At 41.9% G+C, this 19,709-nt stretch overlaps 1 protein-coding gene across 2 annotated transcripts in view; it reads right to left on the bottom strand.

Annotated features, from left to right (window-relative positions):
- Window positions 1–14,041, bottom strand: part of LOC115164337 (solute carrier family 23 member 2-like) — a 74,199-nt gene extending 60,158 nt beyond the window's left edge. For both annotated transcript variants that reach the window (XM_029716725.1, XM_029716726.1), the window contains exon 1: window positions 13,608–14,041. The gene's annotated coding sequence lies outside the window, so the exon portion shown is untranslated. The remainder of the gene's footprint in view (window positions 1–13,607) is intronic.
- Window positions 14,042–19,709: the final 5,668 nt, after the last annotated feature.

The raw sequence follows: 19,709 nt of genomic DNA, 5'->3' as shown, positions 1-19,709 counted from the left end.
CTGACTGCAGGAATGTCCACCAGAGCTTTCGCCAAAGAATTGAATGTTCATTTTTATCCAACGTTTAAGAGAATTTGGTAGTACGTCCAACCGGCCTCACCTGCAGACCACGTGTAACCAAGCCAACCCAGGACCTCCTCATCCGGCTTCTTCACCTGCGGGATCGTCTGAGACCAGCCACCTGGACAGCTGAAGAAACTGTGGGTTTACACAACGGAAGAAATTTCTGCACAAACCGTATCAGGGAAACTCATCTGCGTGCTAGTCGTCCTCACCAGGGTCTTGACCTGACTGCAGTTCGGCGTCGTAACCTACTTCAAATGCTCACCTTCGATGGCCACTGGCATGCTGGAGAAGTGCGCTCTTCACGGAGAATAACGATTTCAAATGTACCAGGTAGATGGTAGACATGGATGGCGTCATGTGGGCAAGTGGTTTGCTGACGGCAACGTTGTGAACAGAGTGCCCCATGCTGGTGGTGGGGTTATGGTATGAGCAGGCATAAGCTACGGACAATGAAGACAATTGCATTTTATCGATGGCAATTTGAATGCACAGAGATACCATGAGATCCTGAGGACCATTGTCGTGCCATTCATCTGCCGCCATCACCTCATGTTTCAGCATGATAATGCATGGCCCCATGTAGCAAGGATCTGTACACAATTTCTGGAAGCTAAACATGTCCCAGTTCTTCCATAGCCTGCACACTCACCAGACATGTCACCCATTGAGCATGTTTGGGATGCTCTGGATCGACGTGTACACCAGGGTGTTCCAGTTCCCGCCAATATCCAGCAGCTTCGCACAGCCATTGAAGAGTGGGACAACACTCTATGCGAAGGAGATGTGTCATGCTGCATGAGGCAAATAGTGGTCACACCAGATATAGACTGGTTCTGATCCACACCCCTATCTTTATTTAAGGTATCTGTGTCCAACAGATGCATATCTGTATTCCCAGTCATGTGAAATCCATAGATTTGGGCATAATGAATTGCTTTACAATTGACTGATTTCCTTATATGAACTGTTATATTATTATTCAGTGTAAAAGCGGATTTACCTAGTTCGGTGGAGACCAAAGGAACGTCAAGAGTTAACAAACCTTGAAGGGGTTTGGTATTTTTATATTTTAACAGTGAAATTGGAAGCTTGTTTAGTACAGCTTTGTTAACAAAAATGGAATAATGAAGTGAGCTATGGAAATGTTATGACCAGACAACTTTTTGATACAGGATGTAGTAGTGTATTAAAACTGTCTATGGTAGACTGCATCCAAAGGTTTAAAGTGGCTGCTGCAATCTGGTAAATGGTGTCACCATAGTCAAGAACTGGCAGGAAAGTTGACTGTACAATCTGCTTCCTGCTATTTAGGGAGAGGCTAGATCTATTTCTAAAAAAGAAGCCCACTTTAAATCTCAGCTTTTTAACTAGCTCATCCGTATGTTTTTTTAAACATTACATTTTTGTTAATCCAAATGCCCAGATATTTATAGGCAGGAACCCGATCGATGGGAGAACCATCCAACTAATACATATGTAGTCCATCTGAATTTATTTTGCGAGAATTAGAAAAAAAACATTTAGCCTTTCCCGGATTAAGTACAAGTTAAACCAACCAGGGCTCTCTGTAAGGCAACGAAGTCAGATTGCAACTCTAACATAGCCTGGGCAACGGAATACATAAGTGTCACCTGCATACATATGAATATTACAAGTTAACAGATAACTATTTATATAAATAATATTGGTTTATGAGAACAGGTCCCAATACCGACCCCTGCTATACACCTTTAATATCCAGGAAACTACACTTGACACCATCAGAAATCACACATTGTGTCTTATCTGACAGATCATTCTCAAACCACTTGCAAGAAGCCTGATCCAGGCCTATTTCAGTCTTTGCATTATAATGTAATGGTCAACAGTGTCAAAGTCCTTGGAAAGGTCAATAAACAAGGCAGCACAATGGTTTTTATGATCTAAGCAATTTAACACATCTAGAACAAGTGTAGCAACTGAAACGGTGCTATGTCCAGGTCTAAAACCATACTAGTGCACATTTAGAATAGAATGAGAAGTTTAAAAAGTTATCAGTTGAGAGTAGGCCAATGATTCTAAAACTTTGGAAAGGCAAGATAACTACCATCCAATTTCCAAGTTCTCTCATCCTTTAGGTGGGGGAGGACATGTGCCACTTTCCAGATCTTAGGGATAACACCTGAAATATAGGTTAATTATTCTGCAATAAGTGAGCCAGAGAGTTGCAGTAAAAAAGGATCAAGAGAATTACCCCATGTGGAAGTTTTTTTTTCATTGATTTTTAGCAAATGCATAGATATAATATCATAGATATAAAATGGTTGAAATGAAAATAGACATTCTATCTGGGTGTGATCATTCTCTACAGTCTGTTTCAAGGTGAATAAAGGACTCTACTGGAATTAGAGGAATTTCCAGAAACAATTATTTCAAATAGATGGCCAGCTGAGGCAAAATGGTTATTAAAAGCACCACAAATTTCCATTTGGTCTATTATGGGACCAGAGGCTGTCATAACCTGACTACTTTCCAGAAGTGGATTCCCACGATTCTCAGATACACAGTTCAGGAAGTATGTTGACTTTGCTTTTCTAACCAGAGACAGATATCGATTTCCCAAATGTCTGCCAGTCAGAAGTAGTAGTATCAGTCAATCTAGCCTCAGCCCAAGCTACATTTCTTTCCTGTAATTTTAAATACAATTCATGCGTGAACCAAGGGATTGATCTATCCTTCACGCTTAGTTTTTTCAAAATTTTATACGGAGCAGGATTATTTACAACAGTTTTAACCACCAAAGGCCGATGTCCGCGCCCCTGCGACAATCTAATTGGCATAACAAAAAATCCCATAAAAATCTGTCAGTTTAAACTAGAGGGATGTTTATTTGCATTGGATGCGTCTCAATCCACCACAGACGCCTATGTCGCACTTCTGCGGTCTTTTCACAAAATGGTCTGTAGTGTTCGAACGGTTTGGCCTAGAAATTAAGGCTGGGCAATATGGCCAAAATATATCAAGAATTTAAAAAAAAAATAATTATGACGGTATTATGTTTTTTAATAATAAAAGTTCTACATTTGCTTAATGAGTAGTGCGTGATCCTAGGGTGGCAACACATACATGCTAAGTGATTTCCATTGGTCTTTCTCCATTCTGATTGTACAGTATAAAACAATTCAACTTCAACACAAAAAGTGTCATCAATTTCTGCATATGAGATCATTTCCACACTGCCACGTAGGGCTGCACGATATCTGGGCCTTATTTTTAACGAAATGTTGCAATTTGACTTGCGATTTAGAGCAAAACACTTGGGTTAACTGTTGGAATCATGGAAATAGAATGTCTATTCTAATTATATAGTTAGAATATAATAGTGGGCACTTTTAATAGTGTTGTTTGACATGACAATGAATGAAAATGCCAGGGAGGAGTTATTGTGACAGGGTATGAACTAAAGTGTTGATAGGTGTTTCCTAGGGGACCCTATAATCTTTGGCTACATTGAATGTTGTTTTCTCTTAGCTACTTCATGTTGCTAACATATTCTTGCTTTGAGTATTCCTCTTTAAATGTATAAGATCCTGTTGCACAAACAACATGCTGATTTAGGTCTACACCATCACTGGTATTATCAGGCTGTAGCTAACTACGCTTGCTCTTACTCAGTACATTTATTAGCTAGCTAGCGATTAGCATTAGCGGCTAACAATCAGTGGCTAACAAGATTTAGGAACAACTTGCTAAGACAAACTAGCTGTTTGCAGATGTAAGAAATACAAGCTAAGTGTAATTATAGAATGCTAGTAGATTTATATTAAAAAGCAAAGTGACAACTGCATCGTTGTCATCAACATTGTTGCATATGCTGCATTGACCATGAAGACTGAACGCAAGCGTCTCGTGGTCGAGGAACAACAAATGCGCTCATTGAGTGACAGACAGGCTAGGTCTGTGTGGAAAGCGGCATAGAGAGATGACTCAAGTAGCGAAGTAAACTATAAAAATGGACGTTACACACTGCCTATCACATTTAACAAACCAAACATTCAAGTATTGTTATAGAAGGTAAAGTAAAAACCCAAACCGGTCCGTGCATCAATACCGGTACATCGCAAAAAACGGTATACCGCCCAGCCCTACTACAAACTATGGAAAGATGAAACTCACGAACAGGTATGTCAGTCGTTTTGCTCTAGGATGCCCACAGGCCTCACAAGACTCGTTTGATGTTCCCCCAGTACCAGTTGAAAAAAAATGAAATGTTAGTATATATGGAGAAGGCATAGTGCCTAAAATAAGGGGTTAAATACATGTATAAAATGTTTTTTTTTCTTTTTTCTTTTTTCCCTCATATCTCTCAGATATAGGACAGACACCGCAGTCCTCTCAAAAAAATCTAATGAAAGTTTGTTCTGTTGTTCCATGTAGTGAATCTGTTATTCAACGTGTTTGTATGGGCTAACAGCAGTAAGGCCAAAATAATTGTTCATAAAAAGAAAGAAAAACTACATTTTTTTTCTTTTTTATACTTCAAGTGGTTTTAAAATTCTAAATCAAATAGCAAAATTATCCTTGGTATGACCGTCTTAAAACAATTCCATATAGCTTAGTATAACCAAATCCAATACAGCACATTACTGAGTACCAATATCCATATTTTCAAGAATAGTGGTGGCTGCATCATGTTATGGGCATGCTTGTAATCGTTAAGGACTGGGCAGTTTCAGGATAAAAAAAAGAAACGGAATGAACAGGCAAAATCTTAGAGGAAAACCTGGTTCAGTCTGGCTTCCACCAGACACTGGGAGATTAATTCACCTTTCAGCAGGACAATAACCTAAAGCCCAAGGCCATATCTACACTGGAATTGCTTACCAAGAAGACAGTGAATGTTCCTGAGTGGCTTGAAAATCTACAGCAAGACCTGAAAATGGTTGTCTAGCAATAATCAACAACCAATATGACAGAGTTTGAAGAATTTTGAAAAGTATATTCTGCACAATCTAGGTGTGGAAAGCTCTTAGAGACAGCTGTAATCACTGCCAAATGGTGCTTCTACAAAGTATTAGATATGGGGACTGAATGAGTTATTTCTGTATTTAATTTTCAATCAATTTGCAAAAATTTCTAAAAACATGTTTTTACTTTGTCATTATTGGGTATTGTGTGTAGATGGGTGTTTTAAAAATATATATATTTTGAATTCAGGCTGTATTTGGCTAAGGTGTATGTAAAGTTCAGACTTCAACTGTATTTCTATGGGCACAAGTACAGTTCATGACAAACTGTTCACAGCCCTCTTGTTGGTGGAGATAATTTTGCAGGTTTAAAGCTTATTTCCTTCAATTCTACACATTTTGTCATGGGATGCAAAAACGTTTTGCAGTTTTAAAGCAAATGTTCTTGCAATTCTATACATTTTGCCATGTCTAATGTGTATTCATGTGATATTTGAGAAACAAAAAAATTACAACAATATTTATAGGCTAAAAAAAATGTTAGCTGACATGGGCTAGTTGATCTGGTCATTTCTGACTAGTTATAAATAGCTCTCTACGGTCTGCAATGACTAACATGACAGGAAGAACTGATGATGCACTACCCAATTTCTACATTGCACCTTGTGCATTCTACTTTTACAACTTCCCTTTTGCTGGAAACCACTGGTTTTAGTACATTGACAAGATAACATTATATTGTTTTTACACAGGTGCTGTAACTTTGAATTCATATTCATGGATTACAAGGACTGCAAACCAGGTTTATATACGGTTTATTATTGATTGATGTGTAGAATGTATTAATAATTTAAAAACGTAAAATGCTTGCTGGGCATAACATACATATAACCAGAGACAGCAAAGTTTGTGTGATATATTAAGTCCTTGTATAGTGTTTCTCGCATGGCATGACAGCAACAGCAAGAGGAAAAGAGGGGAATTGCAGGGGTTCTACTTTTATCATCTAAGAAATATAGCTAGTCAAGTCTTTTATCTCAGTCACTGATCTGGAGAAAGTTATGTTTTTATTTCCTCATGCCCAGATCTTTTATCTCCCTACGAGCCAGGACGGTGATGTAAAGTGAACTCAGAAATATAAAAAAAGACTGACTTGTGTAGCCTGGTCTTTGAACATGTTTCTGCCATGCTTGGATGTGATATCATGTTCCCCAGAATCCTGTGTGCAGTGAATAAAGAAACGTCTTGATTGTACAGAGAAGTGTCTGACTGATCAGTCATCTTCAATTGGCAATCCTGAATAACTGGAAACAGAACAGCTGGAGACAGGACTGTAGGAAATTGCTATCTTCAATAACACGCTCCTGAGGCTACCTTGCTTTACAACACATGGTCAACAAAAAGCCCACATCACTCCACAGAGACAGAGCTGGAAAGACTTGTGTGGGCCAGCGTGGGACAATCTAAAGAAGGATATCCTGTTGATCGCAGATTGAGGTGGAGACGAGCATCACTTAAAGGGGCAATCATAAATTGCTTCATCCATTTTTGGACTTCTAAATTAATTATATGTACCCATTAATTCTTGAAGAATATTACTTATAAATGTATTGTGAGCTTAGTTCAACTGTCACACCCCTTCAGAATCCAAAATATAAGCTTGTTTTACTCCAATGTTTGTAAAGAGTAAATGTAACATGGTTAAAACTATAATTTTGACATCATGGATTGTCAGTCCTTGCATCCAGAGGTCCTTTGAATTTGAGCGTGGTTACATTTCTCCAGCCCAATCCTCCGGTTCACACCGTGGTGGGGAGTCTACTTTGTTATGGTTTCAACTGCTGATTGCAGCTTTAACCAATAATTGATCATTTTCCCACTACACAAACTTGCTGAACCTATCAGTATGGCTACAGCTGTGAGGTGGTAATAGATTTCATTTCACCATTCTGTAATAAAATGTACATTTTTGTTCAATTAAAAATGTTAGAGAGATGACTGCCGTAATCTACGCACCCATTTATGTTTCACTGTAAGGTGTCTAGAAATGAGTTTGAAAAGAGAGACTTAATATCGGCCTATCTATTGCCTCCACTCTACATTACATAGGTTCATCAGAAAGACAACTATGCCTCCACGTGATCTCTGGTGTCTGGGATGTGAGTGACTACCCTCGGCACCATCATAGCTGGAGCATGTTGAGTAACAGATACGATGTGACGCCTTTGATTTCACGTTAACCTATTACACATGGGTGTTTATTGTGGAGCTATCCACATTGTCTCTTCTCCCACAAAATAAGAATAGGAAGCAGCTGGTTATTCGCAAAAGGTTATGCTTCGTGTCAATGCTGTATGTAAACTTAGCCTTAACACTAACCTCATCCAGAATGCAATTATTCACCCAAATTAAAATGTTAAAATGAAACACTATGGCCATTACTATCTAATCATCATGTCCAACAAACTACTTGTGTGAAGTTTAATACAGAATTTAATGTATTACCTGTTGGTGCTCGGGTTTTTCTTTATCAACACTATACTACTGTAGGCCTACCTACCATATATCTTTTTTCAGGGGGGCATTCTTTTCATGCCTAGAAGATAGAGACAAGTAGAGGTCGACCGATTAATCGGAATGTTTGTCCTCTCCTCCCACTTCTTCCACCACTGCACCTTCAGCGCCCTCCACTACAACCGGCTCCACCACTACTTCCTCGACCACCACCGGCTCCACCACCACCACCTCCTCGGCAACTGCCGTTCCCTCCCCTTGGCGCTCAGAAGCCCGGTCCGCGGCCGCCGTCTCCCTCCTTTCGGCCCTGACCTTATTGGCCCAGGAGAAGGGGCAGCCGCGGATGAGGTGGGACCGCTCGCCACAGAGGTTGCACGACCTTCCATTCATGCACTCCTCGTAGCGGTGGCCCACCTCCCGGCACTTCATGCAGATGACCTTTTTGCAGGCCTCTGCGAGGTGGCCATGTTCACCACACTTACGGCACAGCTTGGGCTGGTCCTGGTAGTGAACATGGCCCCTATTCTCTCCGAGGACTATGGTGGATGGGATGGCTTTCAACCCACCATAGCCCCCAGGGTCCTCCCTCTGCTGGACAGTAACCCTCCAGGCCCCTGTCCAGATCCCATCAGGATCCTTCACCTGGAGCAAGGGCCCCTTCACGTTGCAGTACCTGCCCAGCCATACTGCATCGTCCTCCGGCTGTACGGTTTCATTATACATACGGATAATAACGGTTTTAACGCTATTATCCGTCAGCTTGGTCACCTCAAACATTGCTGTGAGGGACCCCTGGGTGTTCAGGAAGTTCTGGAGTTGCCCCCAGAACCTTCCCATAGGGAAGGGCTAAGATGCAGTTTACCTGCGCAGGATGAAAATCGAGCTCTTTCTGGAGGAATTTTCTGGAGAAATCCAATCGGGATAACTCCATTATTTTTCCTCCCTTCTCCTTTAAGAGGAGGCGCACTGCATGGTGCCTCCTCATGCCAACCTGTGCTGCTGACATGATGGAGACACAGTTTGCAACACCTATAGGCCTACTTTTATGAAATGTAAGATTTATTTTCTTGATTAATTGTAGACATCCTAACACCGTAGCCTACCCAATTCATTGACCAGTGGCTGTTAAAATAACAGGTAGGCCTATTATTATTAGGTAATTAAAATAGGCAAATTAGTGTCGAGGGTAGCACCCTCATGGTGCTCCTGACGACCAACCTCTAAAAACTGCCACTGGGGAGGGCCTGTTGCTCAGCGAACCCCCGCAGATCCCAGCCCAGCAATGCCTACCACCAATCCAGCCCACCAGGGATTCATCCTGTGTCCAAGAAAGAAAAATAAATAAATAGTCAGCTGGAATGCTAGGCTATTGCTCCATTGTGTTTGTTTTAGTGAGTGACACTGGCGTCATGAATCTAATAGTAGTAGGGCTAATAGGCCTATCGTCGCATGCGTAACTGCGCCTTAGTTTCAGTTTCTGATTATCAAAAGACACAGGTTTCAAAGTTCAACATTGTCGATAAACTTAATGAATGAATCACACTGGAGAAATGGCAATGACAAAATATCCCATATTTTAGTAGAAAAACTCTTAGGATTGATAATGATCAGGTGGAGGATTAGTCGTTGACGTAGGCTAGTCGGGTGGAACGCGACCGACCTCGGACCACGCCCACATCCACAGGCCGGAATTGTGCTGACCCCCTCCCCCCCTGCAAGACCAGGTCCTATACAGGAGATGGTCCGTTCCCCACTGGAAAGTCAGCCCCCGGGCACGGCCCTGAGTTTAACTGGCCTTCCCAGCAGAGCAAAAGGGAGGCGGGTCGGTGGTATAATACATCATAGGAAGGTGAGAGCTGCTTATAGGCCTATACCATGTGTAATTTCAGGAAATTAGGTAGGCCTACGGCAAAAGGGCAGGTTGTAGGGAGATGGTGGAGTGGCTAGAGATGTGGTGTACAGAGCAGAGGTAGGCCTATGATAAGGAAGCATAGTGTGATAAAATCTGAGCTATCCATGTCCAATGTGAACTGGGTACGGGGAGCTGTCCTTAGAGCACACTTCTAGCCGCACCGTCCAATGGAGGCGGCCGCAGGGCAATAGTATAAGCTCCAATCATAAAGCGTGCGCCATTGACATAGAAGAAAGTACAACGCTAGGCTTGGTCGCCAATGGTTTGGCTTAAAACTTTTGTTTGCCGTGCCTCTTAAGTATTTGTTAAATGACTTTATTTATCATCTCGGGACACATCAGATTGGAGTCTGATCTATGAGACGTTTTATTAACTGTAATAATTTGCCGTTTCATTTATCCTAACTACGCTCCAGCCACTATGACCAGAGCCATGTCGTGTGCACAAGAGGAGAGCTTCATTCGGCAGTCAGAAATATATTGACATAGAACCAAATGTCTTGAAGAGAAAGGTAGGCTTAAGTGCAGGTTGAAAGATAGAATTCCGGCAGGAGTAAACTAGAACGAGGAAGTAGCCAAGAACCAATAGAAAGAGAAGCATCCAGGAGCCAGTTGAAAGAGGGGGCGGGAAGAATTGCCCAGGATGCGAGTCGCAGTCAGACTATATTGGTCTGAGACCCACTGCAGCCCAAGTCACCCGGGTGACCCAGCTCTCACACTAGTAATAATATTCATTATTAATAACGGTAGGCTACAGGTTTAACACACAAATCCCCATGAAACAGCTTTGGAGGCAAAGTTAAGCCATTATGTTACACATTTTATTTGAGAATGTGATTTAAATAACACCTAAAACACAATTTGGTAAGCTACATTAATGAAGGGGATCAGAGGGGGAGCATATTCTCTCTCTCACCCTCACACACTCCCCATGGTGAGAGAGCATGCACGGTTCATATTGATTATAATGACATAGGCTGCACAAATTAGGCTAACCTACAAACCAAAGGTTCTGCTGGAGCCTTTCATTGTGTAGAAATCGCCATAGATTATAGGCTACGAATAACTTATTTGTAGCCTGAGGACAAAACAAATCTTCCTTCCTCATGTTGGCTCAAGCAAGTGACGTGCACACACATTCCTCCAAGCATTGTTTCCAGGACAACCATGGTAATAAATCTCACCCTAAAAATCAGATGCAATCCCTACATGGTGATTGATGGATGGATATCGATGAATAGTCCTACTTATGTAACAACTAATTTTAACACACACACACACACACACACACGTTATAAGATGAAGGGAAGGGGGAGAGGTAAAAGGACCTATGAGCACCAACATCTTAAGTTCATAAGAGCTCATTACATTTGGTGTCAAATGAAAGCTAAGAGTCTATTTTACAGAAATGAAGGCATATATATATATATATATATATATATATATATACTGCTCAAAAATAAAGGGAACACTTAAACAACACAATATAACTCCAAGTCAATCACACTTCTGTGAAAATCGAACTGTCCACTTAGGAAGCAACACTGATTGACAATAAATTTCACATGCTGTTGTGCAAATGGAATAGACAACAGGTGGAAATTATGGGCAATTAGCAAGACACCCCCAATAAAGGAGTGGTTCTGCAGGTGGGGACCACAGACCACTTCAGTTCCTATGCTTCCTGGCTGATGTTTTGGTCACTTTTGAATGCTGGCGGTGCTTTCACTCTAGTGGTAGCATGAGACGGAGTCTACAACCTACACAAGTGGCTCAGGTAGTGCAGCTCATCCAGGATGGCACATCAATGCGAGCTGTGGCAAGAAGGTTTGCTGTGTCTGTCAGCGTAGTGTCCAGAGCATGGAGGCGCTACCAGGAGACAGGCCAGTACATCAGGAGACGTGGAGGAGGCCGTAGGAGGGCAAGAACCCAGCAGCAGGACCGCTACCTCCGCCTTTGTGCAAGGAGGAGCAGGAGAAGCACTGCCAGAGCCCTGCAAAATGACCTCCAGCAGGCCACAAATGTGCATGTGTCTGTTCAAACGGTCAGAAACAGACTCCATGAGGGTGGTATGAGGGCCCGACGTCCACAGGTGGGGGTTGTGCTTACAGCCCAACACCGTGCAGGACGTTTGGCATTTGCCAGAGATCACCAAGATTGGCAAATTCGCCACTGGCGTCCTGTGCTCTTCAAAGATGAAAGCAGGTTCACACTGAGCATGTGACAGAGTCTGGAGACGCCGTGGAGAACATTCTGCTGCCTGCAACATCCTCCAGCATGACCGGTTTGGCGGTGGGTCAGTCATGGTGTGGGGTGGCATTTCTTTGGGGGGCCGCACAGCCCTCCATGTGCTCGCCAGAGGTAGCCATTAGGTACCGAGATGAGATCCTTAGACCCCTTGTGAGACCATATGCTGGTGCGGTTGGCCCTGGGTTCCTCCTAATGCAAGACCATGCTAGACCTCATGTGGCTGGAGTGTGTCAGCAGTTCCTGCAAGAGGAAGGCATTGATGCTATGGACTGGCCCGCCCGTTCCCCAGACCTGAATCCAATTGAGCACATCTGGGACATCATGTCTCGCTCCATCCACCAACGCCACGTTGCACCACAGACTGTCCAGGAGTTGGCGGATGCTTTAGTCCAGGTCTGGGAGGATATCCCTCAGGAGACCATCCGCCACCTCATCAGGAGCATGCCCAGGCGTTGTAGGGAGGTCATACAGGCACGTGGAGGCCACACACACTACTGAGCCCATTTTGACTTGTTTTAAGGACATTACATCAAAGTTGGATCAGCCTGTAGTGTGGTTTTCCACTTTAATTTTGAGTGTGACTCCAAATCCAGACCTCCATGGGTTGATAAATTGGATTTCCATTGATTATTTTTGTGTGATTTTGTTGTCAGCACATTCAACTATGTAAATAAAAAAGTATTTAATAAGATTTCATTCAGATCTAGGATGTGTTGTTTAAGTGTTCCCTTTATTTTTTTGAGCAGTACACACACACACACACACACACACACACACAGAGAATATAAGAATAAGCAGCCAACAAGTGCTCAGCATATGTGGGAACTTCTTCAAGACTGTTGGAAAAACATTCCAGGTGAAGCTGGTTGAGAGAATGCCAAGAGTGTGCAAAGCTCTAATCAAGGCAAAGGATGACTACTTTGAAGAATCTCAAATATAAAATATATTTAGATTTGTTGAACACTTTTTTAGTTACTACATGATTCCATATGCGTTTTCATAGTTGTGATGTCGTCACTATTATTCTACTATATAGAAAATAAAGAAAAACCCTTGAATGAATAGGTGTGTCCAAACTTTTGACTGGTACTGTAAATCAAAACACAATAATTTTGAAGTTAAGAACCTTGGAAACTAATATTAACATTTATATTTAATTTTACTGATAACAATTGAGTTTATGATTTATTAAGCAATTAAAAGGTGTAAATCGGAAACCGCAGTTGGGTCACCTGCTACTGTCCTCCCTTCCACTGGCATACTGTTATTGACATAATTGTGAAAACAGTCTTTTCTCTCTCTCACACACTCAAAGTAGAGTAGTGTATAGGTCAGTACAGTAAAGCACACTAGGGTAGAGTAAAGTACAATGTACTGTGCTCTACTGCGATGTCCAAGCACCACATTATTTATGCAGACATTGAATCTCAATTCAGAGTAGATATTGAACAGAGTTTTTGGAAAACTTGGTCACGGGCCATTTTACTGGCATTCTGTTACAAAACGTTACATCTGCACTGTCCTTCAAGTATATGGGTTGTTTTATGTGGACATTTTTGAAAGTAGTCCTTATGCATAGAGTTGTATGGTTTGTTTAACTTTGCCAAAAATCGGAGTCGTAGCGTCATTCTGTTACCATGGAATTGCCTGTATGCTAATCAATAGAAAGCAATGTCTCATACTATCCCACTGCGCATCTCTTATCATTAAATGATGAGGCCCTCTGATTAGGAGCATGCATTGCTATAGACATGATCCTTCTGCTCCCACCGCGTTTGCTATTGGTCCATCCTCGGATGTTGTATGTCTCCCTCTCTCTGTCACACTGTAGCTAGCTATGGCGTCATATTCCCCATCACGAGAATGATGCAAATACGGCTAGTGAGCACCAAACAGCTGGCTCCCCAGGTAAACACTCACCTGTCCTGGGGAAGGAACACCGGCAGGACCCGTTTCCCTTCAGGGTTATGGTAAAGTCCCCGTGGCGGTGCTGGCGAGGTTAGGGTTGGTTAGGGGTGATACAGCCAAAGGTAGGTTAAACCCGAACAACAACCTTCAAATGAAGCCGAAAGGAGCGTTAGATGTGTGTTGGTCCAGTTCTTAGTAGGTAGAAAATAACTATTCTTGTAGTCTCCCGCGCCACTGTATTGGGCTGTCAGATAGCAATGTCTGTAGATACAGAAAGAGTGTGTATTATGTAGTCTACCGATAGGCACGGGGTTGACTGGACACATAACAGCGCATGCTCAGATAGGCCCTGACGTCAGGCCCTTCCTCTTTGTGCTTACTGCCACGTTCAAGACAACCGGGAACTCAAACATCTCTGACTTGCGACTACAGTGCGTTCAAGACAACTGGGAATAACATTTTTAGTCATTTGAGGTCAAATCATGACGTCAGTGATCTTCAGGTAGCAAAGTCGGGGCTCTATAAATATACCCGTGTTTCCGACTATGAATTCCGAGTTGGCTGACCGTTCAAAACGATTTATCCCAGTCGGAGCTCGTTTTTTTCTGAGTACACAGTTGTCTTGAACAAAACTGAAGTCGGAAGTCGAGATTTCCGAGTTCGCAGGTTTTAGAACGCGGCAAAAGTCAATGTGTTCTGGGCACGCCGGTTCCAGAAGCCTACCCTTCCTCTTTCTCTCAATGTTTCTCCTCCAATCTCCCCCTCTTTCTCAGTGCTCTCGTTTCGATAAGCTTATCCCTGTTTTTATGAACACAAAATGTCGTCTTCCACTTTCTCCCTGGTTCTGTGGATATTTGCACCGTTCCATACTCACATCTAGTGGTATTCTAGGCGTATCGCAGCAACACAGTTCTTCAGGACCCATGCTCCACAAACATAGACATGCTGCCCAAATATATAAACCAAGTAATGATATATCCAAAACAAGACCAAGAGGGGGGAGGAACACAATAATGGTGTAATGTAGGCCTTCTAAAAAACGGTCTCCAGATTCCATTGTAGACTGAAGTACTGCAATATTGTGTAATCATCTTACTGTTGAAATGTGAACTGTGCCAATATTAACCAGTTTCCTAATAATTCAATTTCTCTATACTGCATGTATGCATGCATGTCTGTCTGTCTGTCTGTCTGCATAGCAGCAGGAATTTGTTTTGAGTAGGGGGTGTTGAGTGCAGGGGGTTGGGGGGAAAAAAAACCTTTATAATAAAGTATTTGCAGGCCAACAATAAAATACAAAGTAACATAAGCATAGGACATGATTCGGTAACAGTAGTCACTGTAGCCTAAAGTAAATTGAAATACATTTGTCAAAAGTATATAATTACTCCAGTCTATACAGAAATAAATAAAATATTTCAAAATACTTCACCAGAGAGTACTTTTTAGCTTATTTTAAAGCTGTGGATTGTTTCAAATCACATATTGGGAATCCTAATTGGTAATCCCGCAATTTGGGCAGCGGGGTTGACAATATAGGCCTAGCTGATTATTGAGATGCGGCTGTCAGTAAAAAGCAACGCATCTAAAATATGTGTGAAGATGATGTGCCTTTAGTATAATTTGAAATGTTGAGACAAGAAGAAGGGGAGAGGTGTGTGGCAAAGATATTGGCACATCTCTCTCCAGAATGCACTCAGCTGTCTCCCACCAATTCTTACGCATTCATTGTTTTATTGTGTTAATTGCCCTTTGTCTATTTTTTATAAATTCCCCATTACATACAGTATGTCACCAGTAGTAAATGTACTGTTATTGGTTACATGAATTTCTGGTAGCTCTTACCTGCAGTCAAAGGACCAAATCTCCCTCTAGTGGCCTCATGGGTGGAATGTTATTTAAATGTTTCATAATTTTATAATTAATAAACATTTCAAAAAACCCTCAGAAAATCTGGTGTTTCTGTGTCAAACGGTTTTGTTATATTTCAGTCTTCTTTGATGTATATAAAATGTAATATTGGAATGCAAACTCAAAATTGAATACATTTAAACTCTATATCTGACATGGTACAGGTGTCTTCTTTTTTAAGCCCATAACCATGTGTATGAGGTTTATACTTCTGTTTCAAAGTAGATTTGTTTAAGACTTCCAAGAATCTCTCGGTGTGACCCTGATTTAGCCCACTGCAGTAAAAGGTTAATACTTTACCTGAAGTCAGTTGCCTATTTGGCCTGTAGTATGTTACTGCGTAGACCTTTCCTGCGGTCAAATGACCTAGTGGCCTCATGGGTGGAATGTTATTCATTACCTTTTAACGCTGAAAATCCTGCGTTTCTATGTTAAACTGTTTTGTTATATTTCAGTCTTAAATGATGTATATAAAGTATAATATTGGGATGCAAATTCAAAACTAAATACATTTCAACTCTATATCTGACATGGGACATAACCATGTGTGTGAGGTGTATACTTTTGCTTCAAAGTACTTTTGTTTCAAAGTTCAAACACTGTGTGACCCTGATTTAGCCCTCTGCATTAAAAGGTTCACCTGAGGTTGATTGATTTTTAAGTGTGAGGTCTTATCTAGAATCCTACCACATTTTTTACCATCAGACATGATATTCAGCCTGGCAACCCTCCGATTGCAGGCCCACATCGTTAACCTAGGTTATCCTCCTAGCTTTCACCCTTCTGTTTCTCAATGTGAAAGTCCAACTTCCTCATAGTGGTGTTCTTCATCGGCATCAAGTGGTGATATCCTCATGTTATGCAACAATATCAGATCTCATCACATTCCATTTGGTTTCATCTCGTCAGAACATTACTCTGCTCATCTTCAATGCCCTTCCACTACAATAAGCAATAACCATGTTATTTTATCACCGCCGTTTTCCAACACAGATAAATAACAACAAAGCTCACAGCAACTAAATCAATGATCTATTTGAAAGCCAAAGCAGATACCTAACAGATCAGGCAGTCAACTCAAAGACCAACAGAGGAATTTATACAGCAGTCTGGCAAATCAATCTCCATCCAGAAACAAAGTCATATTTGGGCATGTATTTATCAACAAGCATCTCAGATTAGAAGTGCTGATCTAGGATCAGTTTTGCCTTTTAGACAATAATGAATAAGATTTGATGTACAACAGGGACCTGATCTTAGATCTACTCTTTATGTTGTTTATTATTGGCCCTGTAGTGTAAGATCTGCTACAGTATATCATCCACTCAATGAACTAACTAAAGTGCTTCATTTTTCATTGGCCAAAGTGGCTGTGTCCTCCTGACCTGCTATGGCCTGGCTATTGACTAATCCCCAATCAGCCTTTACCCTACCAGCACCTGCCACTGACGCATACAACAGGGAGTGAGATCAGACATGACAGACATACACAAACTCTCTCTCAGTGCTCGCTCTGGTGGTTGTTTATGCATGTGAGATAAAGTACCCCACATGACAATGACTACAGGTATGTAAGGTAAAGGCTTAAGTAGGCCTGTAGTATTCTAGAACTTGAATCTTAATGTGTGTGTGTGTGTGTGTGTGTGTGTGTGTGTGTGTGTGTGCGTGCGTGCGTGCGTGTGGTGTAAAGGAGCTGAGACCTGAGGATTTGGGACAGTAGAATCAGGAGTCACATGTTTGTGAAGGTGTTTGGCAGGAGGAGTAGCTCTAGAGATGCTAAAGACTGGATTTACATCATGCTCCACTTGGCAACACACACACACACGTTCTAGCGCTCATGCACACACGTACACTTTGTAACGCTCACATACACACCCACCCACTCATGATGACCTCCCACGGATAGTGAAGTGATCAACACATACAGCCTAGGAATCCTGGGAATTCTCAATCAGGCAGTTTAGAATTCAAATGAATTATGAGTTAAGAATCCCCTCATGTTTGCACTGGTCATTCTAGTCTTTCTGCTTCAAAACAGGCCCTCCTTCAAACAGTAAATAGTTATAACACAACATTGTTTTCTCATGGAGAGAGTGGCTCACATGGTGCGTGTGTGTGTGACATTTAGGCCAGGCACCAGGGCTTGGCCATGCTATCTGTGCATGCTTTAGTTCCATGGTTTGGTCTCTAGTCTGTTTCATTCATTCATGCCACACCGCACAAACAAACACACGCACGCACGCACGCACACGTGTGAACAGAACTAATCTGCTCCAGGCCAGGTCACATGAGCTATGTTGTTATGGCAAAGACAGAGAAAACCTCTGTTACAACACTCTGCTTCTGAGACAATGTGATTTCCTAGAACAGGTCCACAGGGTACAATATATAGGGCCTGGTGCCTAGGGGCTTTGGTGGTTAGGGCTTAGGTGTAGGGGTATGAAAGTATGGGGTGGGGCGGGGTGTGGGTATGGGTTTTGTCTGCAGTCTGAGCAGTCAACGTGTTACAGGTATAAAGGATTAGAGTATTACCATTATTTACCATGGTATTACTACATCAGGATTATGGCATATTTTTGCCGTCCCAGAATTGCTTTTGGTTTCAATGAGAAGAACGGGCATGTAATAATACTTTCTGCCACAGGAACACTGTTCCTTCATTCACTACTGCATATATCTGTACAACAACAACAACACATACCTTATCAGGGCTTAGGATAGGAAATGACAGTGATGTCATCACTAGCGGTCAGTGCTCAGACCTCAGATGATTACATCATAGATGTCCCAAATGGACCCTATTCCTGAAAGGGAATAGGGTGCCATTTTGGGACATTAACAAAACAAAACCTCTGTTGAATGATTGAGAAGAGGGATCAAGCCATAGCTGTATACTCTGTATTCATCTGAGGATGGCTTTAGTTTATAACACATATACGTCTTAGTATATCTGTCTTGTTGTTACACACATTATAAGGAGGCACTGACATACTGTACATCTCATGCTTATTCTGACTCGCTGGTCCGTTGGTGACTGAACAGAACCAGTGACCCTCCCTGTGTCACCTAGAACTATGGCCAGACGCAACCAGTAGGGTTAGAGCCCACCGCCCGTAGGGGTAACTCAAAACTCCAGAACGGACTTGAAATGAAACAAAATACCTGTACGATCAAATTATCCAAAAAGACTTATACTAAACATGTAAGGCTACAATTCCATCAATTAGTATTCTGTAAGTGTTAAGAAAACTTCCCCACAGATTTTGTTTGGCCTTAACCTTAACCCCACCTATTACTTACTACTAATAGAGCAGTACAGACGAGAGCACAACGCCTAACATTATTTATGTTATTATTATATATTACTGTCTATACATATCTACATACACACCGAGTTTTCTTTTAGTGGTCTACTGTGACTATCTATATTTACAATGCATTCTCTTCTGGTGCATATTGTAGAATATGAATGATTCTTAGTGCAAGCGCATGCTTCAGTTCTTTTCTTTTTAGTGTCCCTGTGGTGTTTGGTGGTGGTGTCCTTGCTCAGGATCAATCCAGCTTGCTGTACGCTACATCAACTCTCTTAAACACTCTTCAAAGAAGTGTGTCAGTGCGTCCCCATATAGTATGTGTAAGTGCGGAGGCTACTGTACTTATGTGTTATAGCTACAGGATCCTGGTCTGGAGGTCAGCCACATCATGATGAGTTTCCACTATTGCCACTCTCACATTCTCTTGCCATCTTTTGATTAGTCATTTTTCTTTTTGGTCCAATGAGAAGGCAGAGTTCTAGAAGCTCCTCAGATCATCAGTGTTGAGCAGTTCGGTCCTTCTTTCTCCTTTCTTTGAGAAGCTGACAAGCTGTAAAGTAGAAGAGGTCCCAGTAGCTCTCTTCTCTCCTCTTTTCTTTCTCTAGTGCGCTCTTTAGTCCACAAGCAGTGGCAGGTTGAGGCTAGTACAGCAGTAAATTAACTCTGCTAGTACATATCTGTGGATTAGCCATCCTAGATTAGGATGCACTAAATTGACTGTGTGTGTATGTCTGTGTGTGTGCGTGTGTGTGTGTGTGTTTGTGTATGTCTGTGTGTGTGTGTGTATGTCTGTGTGTGTGTGTGTGTGTGTGCGTGTGTGTGTGTGTGTGTGTGTGTGTGTGTGTGCGCGTGTGTGTGTGTGTGTGTGTGTGTGTGTGTGTGTGTGTGT

Source organism: Salmo trutta, chromosome 27, assembly GCF_901001165.1.
Source record: "Salmo trutta chromosome 27, fSalTru1.1, whole genome shotgun sequence".
Classification (NCBI taxonomy): Eukaryota; Metazoa; Chordata; class Actinopteri; order Salmoniformes; family Salmonidae; genus Salmo; species Salmo trutta.
This window is presented reverse-complemented; position numbering and strand designations above follow the sequence as displayed.